The sequence below is a fragment of the Ammospiza nelsoni genome, chromosome 3 (genome assembly GCF_027579445.1).
Source record: "Ammospiza nelsoni isolate bAmmNel1 chromosome 3, bAmmNel1.pri, whole genome shotgun sequence".
In the NCBI taxonomy this organism is placed as follows: domain Eukaryota; kingdom Metazoa; phylum Chordata; class Aves; order Passeriformes; family Passerellidae; genus Ammospiza; species Ammospiza nelsoni.
In genome coordinates, this window is record NC_080635.1 from 25,944,181 (window position 1) to 25,954,541 (window position 10,361).

General features: G+C 38.7%; 1 long non-coding RNA gene across 1 annotated transcript; it reads right to left on the reverse strand.

The window, feature by feature from the left end:
• Window positions 1–712: 712 nt before the first annotated feature.
• Window positions 713–4,175, reverse strand: LOC132071656 (uncharacterized). The gene is made up of 3 exons (XR_009418165.1): window positions 4,003–4,175; window positions 3,682–3,712; window positions 713–1,830 (listed from the first exon to the last, which is right to left on the reverse strand). It is a non-coding gene; the product is annotated as an uncharacterized LOC132071656 (long non-coding RNA).
• Window positions 4,176–10,361: the final 6,186 nt, after the last annotated feature.

Below are 10,361 nucleotides of genomic sequence, written 5' to 3' on the forward strand. Positions count from 1 at the left end.
AGTAGAATTTCAACATTTCTGAGAGCAGAGCTCATAGTGCTGGGCTGAAGAAACATGAAGACTGCAGGGTCTTTGTGTATGGTAAGAAAACTGTAGATGGGGAAGGCAATCTGAGTGACAGTTGCAGCTCTCTCAAGCTTCCTCGTGCCACGAAGTCCTTCAGCCCCAACAAAAGTCTGTATCTTTGCCAAAGATTAACCATCATTATCAAAAAGACTTCCAGTATTTTCCTGACTTAAATATCTGAAAGGTAGTAGAATTTCAGATAATTACTATCACTATGATAGCTGCATTATATCTTTAATAATACAAGAACATTGAAATAATTATGAAAGCTACAGATAACTTGAAATCTGATAACCCTGAGCAGCTGCTTGTAAATATTTCCTCATATTATTCCACATTTATTTGTCCTTTGAAATAATTAAGCACTTAAACACTATTGTTTGCTTACATACCAATGCACATTTCTGACATGAATAAACACGAAGTGAAAACTAACAAATTGCTTATCAGGAAGGTACATTTGTTCTGCATTTTGAAGAACATCTGTAGAAGTCTGAAGGGCAGAAATCAGATCCCTGAAAGACAGTTTACCATGGCTAATTCTTAGGAAAAAAACCCAACCACTCACATGTGTTTAAGAGGGCTAGGAAACTTTATTTTTGCTGTAAGTCTCAAAGATTTCATTTTCAGAGAACTCAGCTAAGGATTCTGCATTCTTAACAATTCTGAATAATCAGGTGCAATTGTCTGAAATCAATGATTATGAAAAAATAGACCCTAAATTTTACCCAAGTGCTTTACATGAATGTCTGATATTTCTCCCTCCTAATTTTTAATTTTAGATTCAGTCCACTGTTAACATTTCTAGGCATTAGCAGACATTTGATTGTTATTTTTCCCTTATGTTCAAACTTTTAGGTCCTAGGCCAAGCCATGGCCTCAGCTGTGCAAATGTAAACCAAGCAACTGTATTCACTTGAGTGAGTTTCCATTAGCAAAGGCACAAGCAAGACTTGGCATTTACACCTGATGTGCCTTACCACTCCAATAATCTCATGTTGGGATCTCAGGAACAGAAATACTTAAGTGTTCATAACACTGTGCTAAATATGTGTCTAAGTCTATTGCAGCTCAGGCTTTTACTGAAGCACCATTTAAGAATTGTTTGGCAAAAAAAGGGCAAGATTTGTGGACCCAAGGCTCTACATTTACCATTTTACTATATATTTTTCTTTAAATATGCTCTAACTCAGTCACGTACTCATTGTGATTTGTGTACACAGGTTTCATACGCTCAGCCCTGTTTGCCTTCTGTGTAAAACAGAAGAGGTCACTGTATCTGACACAAAACTGAACTTACAGCTAGACTAATAAGTAACTTGAATGCAAACAAATCAGGCAATCTTGCCCTAAAGTCAGCATGTAGCAGTTGATTTTCTTCACTAAATTTCTGCAAATGAGCTAAGTAGAAGAAGGAAAGCATCTACTTTGGGGAAGACAAAGAGGAGCTTTTAGTCTGATAAATTCAATCTCACACAAGAGCCACTCTGCCTGACCAGTTGACCCCACTTCTTCTCCCTCCCCAAGGTCCACATGCTTCAGCAAACTCTGAGTCCCTTCTCCCAGCTCTTGGAGGGAGGGGAGAAGTTTACTGTTGGGAGAAAGACTTTATAGCTCACCAGCTGTGTGAACAAACTCAGACATACTTGGCTCCTGTGAACTTGGCTAAATCAATGAAACATCAGAGCTCAAACTTGATGCTTTATTTCCTTTAGTCTGAGGTTCGGCTCGCTATAAACGTGATCTGGAACAGCACGTGTGAGACTGTAAAGCAAAAAAGAAATGAAAACAAAATGTGATTGTACATGAGATCAATTCCATGCTGACGTGATAATACGTTCAAAATTCTCATTTCTGTAGAAAGCTGACCACAGGCACTTCATCAATCAGTATTTCGATTTGTAATGTGTTCCGTATGGTTCTCTGTCATTACTTAATGGGGAACATCCCCTCTGAAAACATCTGACTCTGAGCTCTGCATCGAGAGAGCTGCTCGTGTTTCAACCACGTTTCCCAGAAACTGAACACTCAGCAACATATTCATTTTAGTGACAGCCACCACTAATGAGAAACAGCCATGGGTTCGTTGAATCTTTTACAAGCCCGAGAAATTTATATTAGCAACGAAAAAAAAATCTCACTACAACTGAATCTCTAGAATCTCCAAAATATCAATTTTATCACCCTAAAGCTCATAATGGGTTGGTGCTTGTACTTCTCTATTTTTTATTTTATAGTATCTCTCTGTAGTTTTTTGTGGGGTTTTTTGGTAGGTTTTCTTTTTTGGTAGGTTTTTTGTTGTTTTGTTTTTTTCTTTTAATTTCCAGTTAGGCCAGTTGTTCTGACATGTGTTCTGCATATCAGGAGCAGGAAGCTGGGGCATGGATTGGAGGGTTTATCACAAGCTGAGGGGTGGTGGAAAAAAAAATAAGTCCATCAGAAGTAAAAAGCTCATACAACGCTCAGTGATGGCATTGGAATAGAAGGACCTAAAGAAACCAATTAGAAAATCTGTGGCATTTTGTTGGAGAGCTATATTATTTTCCTGCATCAGTTTTCTTTGCTCAGAACATCAGGGAATTACTATTCTCAAAACGTCTTGGGTTTCGTTGTTTTGTTTAAGGAATGGGATTTTTTGGGAGTTGGCTTTTTTTGGGGTGGGGAGGCATTTGTTTGGTTTTTTAATTAAGAGGAGCAGCTGTGCAAAATTTTGACTTGCCAATATATGAAACTTCTTAAAAATGGACCCACAAAACATGAAAGTTGTGAGGAAACTAAAATTTCAGACTGCATGAAAACAACAGTTTCATAAGACTGGAGGGAACAAGTGATGTACCTTTATTTAGAAGTGTCTACTGGTTTTTCAAGGCATTACTTTGAAATAGACATTAAAAGCAAAATAATAAAATGACTGAATGTTCAGGATGCCACAGAGTCAAATTAGCAGAGTTTCTACAGAGAAAACTGTGTCTCACTAATCTTCTAAGACTTATTTAAATCTACCAGCAAGACATTGACAAAGGATAATTTATTTCCATAGTAAGCCCGACAGACACAAAGCAGGGTACCAGACAAGACACAGCTATGGCAAAAGTAACTCTCCGATATCATGGGCCCGATTATCCCTTACTCCCAGGGACTTCAGTGGGATTTATTCCAAGAACAAATGCTTAGAAATAGAAGGAAGGGTTTTATAACTGCCTGAATTTATGTTATGATCTTCTCCAAGGCAGCAAATAAAGAATTTCTAAAAAAAAAAATTAAAATACTATTATAATAATAGTATTTTGACAGCTAATCAAGTCAAAGTCAGAGATGAAAAGTGAACTCGTACTAAGTTCAAAGCATAATTAATTAAAACTCTTCAGTTTTTGAAACATACTTCAAAGGAATGCATTATGTTTCATCGTGCTAAGAAAGTTTACATTTGCCTCCTAAATTCACTGCTTTTAAAACAATTGTCCCTCCTGAACCTCAGTTTATCTTCAATGGCAATATTTCCATCTTCGCTATAGAAACCAACAAAGTTCTTGGTTGTTTGTAAATAAAGAAAGAAATTAAACCCCAACCTCACAAATTACACCAAGGCCACCTAGCTCTTTTTAGATTACTTACCGGCTTCAAATGGAAGAGTCAAGAATTCCATCTGTCAGGGTACCAAAATAAAAAAACTCTTAGAAAAAACATGGTGTGAGCAGCTGAGTCTCTGAAAAAGCATATCTATGCAAGAACTTTTATAAAGCATCAGAATGTTCCGAGCACTTTGAAATATAAAGAGAACACAGAATGTAGAAATCAAAAATCTTGGAAGCTAAAAGAAAGCATTTGAGACAAAAGATGAGGAAAACACTAAAGTTAGAAATTAAAACAATTCAGAGAAAGACATTAAACATCTTGATGAGCATTTGCAGGTTTACATAAAGGACATTTACTGACCTTCAAGACATGAGCGGCATCATTTTACAAAAGAAAAAATGGTAGACAATGAAAAAGAAACAAAAAATTTACAGGTTTGTTGATAGATTTCTGGAAGCAAAGCCAAGGAAAAGGGAAATACAATGTTGTAATGTATAAGTAAAGCCTGCAGGACCCCAAGCACAGGCATCAACACAGCCTCAGAAAAAAGAGAGCAAATTCTCAGGGCACATGTTAAGTATCAGGCTAATCCAGATAACCAGTCTGCAGGTGCAAAAAATTAGGTTGAAATTATGTTCTCTTAAAACAAGCAGCTGATTGGAAGCACACCTGAAGTTGACTTTTGGTGTGTGCCTCACCACCTTGCTGATCACTCAGATTATTCTCTTGACCTTTCAGTTACCTTGATTTAGAAAGTTCATGTGTCTTGAACTGGGTCTCTTTTCTTTCATTTCATCTCTTAGCTGTTACAGAATGGCTTTTCCACCTGGTAAAGAGCTTGTAGGCTTTATGCATCTCTTGTTCCTGTGGGGTGTTTCAGTGTGCTTCCCAGAGATTTGGTCAGCAGTAAACTTCAACAACTGCTGAGCGTTCAGGAGTATTTTCGTCTAAGAACTCACATGTTCTCTCTGAAAACAGATTATGCCAGATTTGATACTGGCTAAATTTTGAAATGAAACTTTTAGAGATGTTCCATTTTTTTTTCAATGAGTTAAAGCTGTTAAGGATGTGTCCAGCACATTTCAGCCATTTGGAACCCAAAAACTGCAGCAGTGGTAGTAAAAGGTCTGCTGCTACCCATGTCCTACCTGATCTAGTGAAAACAGAAGGATTATCCCCATCCTCCTGCAGTGACAGGGAGCAAGGCAGATGTGTTGGGCCTTGCATATACATAGTACTTGTCTGTCAGAGAGAAATTATTCCATGTTTAATATACAAAAAGGTAAAACTGAGATGAACCACAAATTATTTTAGTCACAATACTAAATGTTTAGCTAGGTTTCTCCGATATAATATTGTTCCCATTTCTTTTGAGAAAACTAGAAAGGCTACACATATGTATTTCTAAATAGCAGCAGTAAATGGCAATCCCTTGGTACCAGAAAATGTGCAAAACGTGTTATTTTGTTTTTCTTTGGATTATTACATTCATATTAAATGTCATAGTGCTGCCATCATCATAGGAAGTGAACAAATTGAGAGAGCCAAACTCTGGCTAGTTGCTTGTGGGGACAATTTCAGAAAACTGAACTATGGATACTCTACCTGTCCAAAACTGTCTTCCTGATTTTGGATAGAAGGTACAGTTCAGGATTTCATTTTCTGCAGGGAAAGATAAAAACCTGATGTTGGAGTACATAGGCAAACTGATCCAACCAGTATGAATGGGAACAGCATCGGGCTTGAATTTGGAAAAAGGGATTTTAGTTGTTGTTTCCTTAAAGGAGTTCAAGGCTTCTTACCACAGGCAGAGAAGAAGAGTTTGCCAAGACCCCTTTTCAATTTAATGCTGAACAGAGTGGAAGCTCACCTTGCTCCTTCTGCACATAATCATGTTCCATAAAAACACCTGGGATCTTACTGAAAAACAAGGGATAAATGAGCAGAAAGAAGTCTTTACAATGCCTTCAGCAAGTGGTTCCCCTGCTCTGTTTCAGTAGTTGATACCTCTCACTCGAGGCTGGCAAGGGCAGGAGACAGTGTGTGTGCCCATCATGTTTCATTTGCCAGGTACCTGCTGGGCACCAGCCTTGGGCTCCTGCTGCTACCACAGACTTCCCATTGCTGGTGATTAATTATTTATAACTAACAAGTGCTGTCCCTGTGTTCCCATTACTTATTAAGATTATTGCTGTGACTACGCTGTTGCAGAAGGCTAAATTCCAGGTTCCAAGATGGTTTTTATTCACACACAGTTATTCTTTACCTGACTTTGGCATGATTATTTGGTCAGCATTACTCTTCCATTTCCAGAGCTATGTGGCTACACCATTCCATCCACCACGAGTAATAAACTTATCTAGTTATTTAAGCAAGGACAGATGGGCTGCCACTCTCTTCCCTCAATCTGAGGGTAGAGAAAGTAATTTCTAATCATATTATTGTTTTGGTTTGGGTTGTTTTCATTCAAGAGTGAGGGAGAAGGTGACTCACATTCTGTTTGCAGTTCAGCAGCTGCCTCCTACTGTCGCCCTGAATCATCGGTTTGGTTGCAGCATTTCTGCCTTGGTCTTTATCATTTGCAGAAAGGGCCTGATTAACCAGCCTTTGGTTTCATAGCCTTATAAAACATTCTTGCACAATTGGGCCAGCCAGCTTTTCTTACGAAGGGATGGATGCAGTGAAATCTGAGAATTGGATTGTGAGGGAAATTTGCAGTGTGAAAAGGAATTTAATCACCATTATTCCTTTCACTCCTTTTGGCACTGATTTTAGTACTTACTTTAATATCAGGTTAGTATAGGAAAGAAGAAGGGTAATTTTTAAAGGGATCTTTCTGCAACCATAGGTGAATATTTTGAATAACTGCCAGGGATGATATGTCAGCCTCTTCAGTATCCTGAACTTTCATTTAGTGTAGAATATCCTCTCAGTAATATCAGTATATATCTGCTGTTCTGCTCAAGGTTAATAAAAAGGTGGCATAAGAAAGTAGATGTATAAACAGTGAAAATTTGAAAAGGGAATTGAAAACTCAAAAAATTGGTACAGAATTTCATGTATGGCCTCCTGTCACAGTCTTATTTTCCATGGAATCACCAACAAGGAATCCCTGTAAACAGTTGCTGATGACACAGATGAATCAGAACATCAGAAGTGCAGGTTCAGGTCCCACAGGTGAGGTTACAGAATGTTATTTTGATCCTCTTTTCATTAAGTGTATTGACAAGAACCTCCTACACACTTCTGGGTCCTATCGCAGGCTAAACTTTGTGAACGTAGCTGTGAGCGCATAAAGCGGTTTAGGGACTCAGTAAAGACATCCTGATTTTCATTACATTAGATGTTCACTGTGGGGATCTGAGATTTATGCCCCATTATTAAGCCTGACCTTTAGCATGCCCTGATGTTCAGCATCCTTCAGTAACTTTCAGAGGGAATTTATGCCATGCTGCTTGCCATGTGTGACTAACATAGCAATGGGTTGATTTTCAGTTCTTGTTATGTGTCCTCTCCTTAAAAAGTGCCCTACAACAACAGCTATTAGTGACAAAAATAATAATCACCACCCTAATTTATGTTATTAGTTACACAGAATAACAAGACATAATTTAACATTGGCTCTGCCCATAAAAATTGTAATTGTTCCCCAAAATACAAATTAATTTTATGTCTAAGGAAGACTGCTAAGCAACAATAAAAAATGCCATATTTATTAAGATTAGCCCACTTAAATGGAATACATGAAGCTTCATAAATCTTATACTGCTTATGCAATATGCAAACAGTAATTTTATATCAAATATGTGACTTGACATTAACAACCTTTTCAGTGTGTCAAAGTAGGTGTCACTATTAAAAAGCAATTATTGAATATATTCCTCAAAAGATGAGAAACAGAAAACCTTAACTTGGTAAAATGCATATAAATGTCTTCTTGGCTACCACTGTTTTACTGATTTGACACTAATTCCAAAATACATAAAAACTTATGCCATGGTATATAAATATAATATATCAGAATTATACAAGTAGAGTAATAGCTATTTCTTATTTAATATTGTCCCTCCATAGGTACTAAAAGCAGAAAAGTGTGCAGATCTCTATTCCTGTTTAAGTTGAGCATAAGATAACCAAATTTTCAGCATAAGATAATCAAATTTTTATGAAAAGCACTCTTGTGCTTGATCAACATGGCATATTTTATTATATAGGCAGCATGTTACTTCTGACATCTTGTAATCGTACTGTTCTCTGTTATCAAAATATTTAGATATTTTTAAAATGTGGTGTCAGGTACTTTAGTTAGACTGATGTCACCTAATAAGCTGTATTGGAATTCAAAACATTGTTTTTTCATATACTTTTAATCATTCCCTGAGTACAACACACATTTGAATCTTTGTTTCGATAAATAAAGGAAATAATTTCCCAACACGGCGCATATTTATTCAGGATTCACAATCCCTTCCATTAATAACTGTAAGTATATTTCTCTGAACTTGTGTTGGGGAAGTTAATGCCCCAAAATCAGCATTTTCCACAGCAGCCCCAAGGATGGTGCTCAGCCAAAGGCACAGCTGTTTGAGCAGCTCTTTGTGCGGGTTAGCAGGGAATGACCACAGAAAGCCTGTTTGTGCGCTTCTCTGGGGGAAGGGATTCTGCACATGCACTCAGATGTATTTTCTACTCATGTTGTACAATCTCCTTCCAAGTTTTGAATCTCCTGGCACATTTTTATGCATCCTGGTGACCTCATCATCATCATATAAAACATGACTTGAAGAAAGAGAAAACAGGTGGGGGCTCAATTTTAATGCTTCCCATTCTGCTCTCACTGCTCCTTCCCACCAGACTGCCTTCCTTTTCCTCCTCCCTCCCCAGTTCAGTTACCCAACAAAAACCACCAAGGGAAAAACTAACCAAGAAAATGTTTCATAAGAAAAAATCCCATGGCACCCTCTCCCTGACACACACAAAAGGCAGCTTTAGTAATAACCACAACTGTCCAGTAAATCCAAAAAAGTCAACATAATGAACATACAAAAGTGTGAACTGCTAAACAGTGATATTCACTTAGTCCTTGGCAGAACTGTTTTAAAATAAGTAGGGTTGACACTTGATTAGAAATAGTCACTTTTTCTTTCTCTTTCTTTTTTTCTTTTTCTTTTTCTTTCTCTTTCTTTTTTTCTTTTTTTTTCTCTTTCTCCCCCTTCCCACCTCCCCTTCTTTCTTTTTTTTTTTTTTTTTTTTACTAGAAATGAATTATATTTGAAGCTCACTGGAGCATAGATAAATGCAAGCTAACATATTTTTAACTTGATTACATTCTGCAGTGATATATAGAGGCACATAGCTACAGTAAGTGATTCCATGGAGAGAGAGGGGGAGGGAAAGAGGGAGGGAGGGGAAAGCCCTCTGCGAATATGATAAGGAAAGCTGGGATGAATTGTGGTCTCTGTTCTCTGTTATCCAAGGGTGGCTAGTTGCTGCTGCACTAAAGGCCTTTATTCCCTGCCTGTGGGAAAGTGGTGGGCGAAGGCTGCATTCTCAGTTACACTGCACATGCAGATTTTAATTAGCTGGATTAAAAACAAGACCGTATCATGTCCTTTAGCAGTATTCTATCTAGAAACAAAAGATTTTCTTTCCTGGCTTCTGCGAGCAGCACAGTACAGCATTAATAAAAAAAAGGTCATGGCAGTTCAAGATGAAAGGTCACACATGATAGAAACTCTATGTGAGTGGGACATCATGTTTATCTCTGTGATAAAGGAGCTCTGTCCAGGCAGGTCAGCATGCCATGCCTCAGCAATAGGAAAATATAAACATATGGAGTGGATAGATGGTGGAATGGGCAGTTTGGAAAAGTGAGTTCAGTTGTGGAAGTAGAGAAGGGGCGGGGGGGAGGAGAGGGAATTGTTTGAGAGAGAATATAAGCTGAAAGGATCCAGCTTTAAAGCAGCCAAAGAGGGTCAGAAAGAGCCTGAGATGAAGCCTGGGGTGATGGTGCAGAGCACAGCTCAGAGGCTGTGCAGGGTGAATGAGCACTGAGCCAGCAGGCTGGGACTACCAGCCCAGGCCACTGGGCTACGTCCTTGCACACCAAAGCCCATTTGAGCACGGCCAGAGCCTGTCCCCTTCTCCCACAGAGAGACCATGGACTCATCCCTGGGTGGAGCTTCGAGCCCCTGATTCCAAAGCCTCCCTAGACTGAGTGCTTGGGCTGAGACTGGGGTTTTTATGTTTTGTTTGGACCACCACAACTATTGTGTTGGGGGTTTGTATCTTAGATTTTCATTGTTTTCTTTTCTTTTTCTTTAGTGGGGAGCCAGGCTTTCCCCCAGTGAAGGCCAAAGGAATCTGCATGTACTTCCAAAGGAGAGTTAGCAGCTCTCTAACCCACAGCCTCCAAGGCTTTGCCCTGGAATGCACTGAGCTCTTTCAACACCACTGTTATCAGTAGGAGGGAGATGCAAGACCTCCTCAGTTTCTCACAAGATCAGACTGCAAAAATAAACACATTATGGTCTTACAAACCTTAACTGATGCACTGGTCTCAGTAGGTCTGAGTAGAGCCACTGCCATATGCAAGCATCCATGTGAGAGTGCTTGAGGGGCAAGACAGAAAAGGGAAGGAAAAGGCAGGCAAAATTAGATAAGGTTAAATGTTCCTCCTCTGCTTTACCATGCTTCCTGCTGTTCAAAATCCAGCTCAG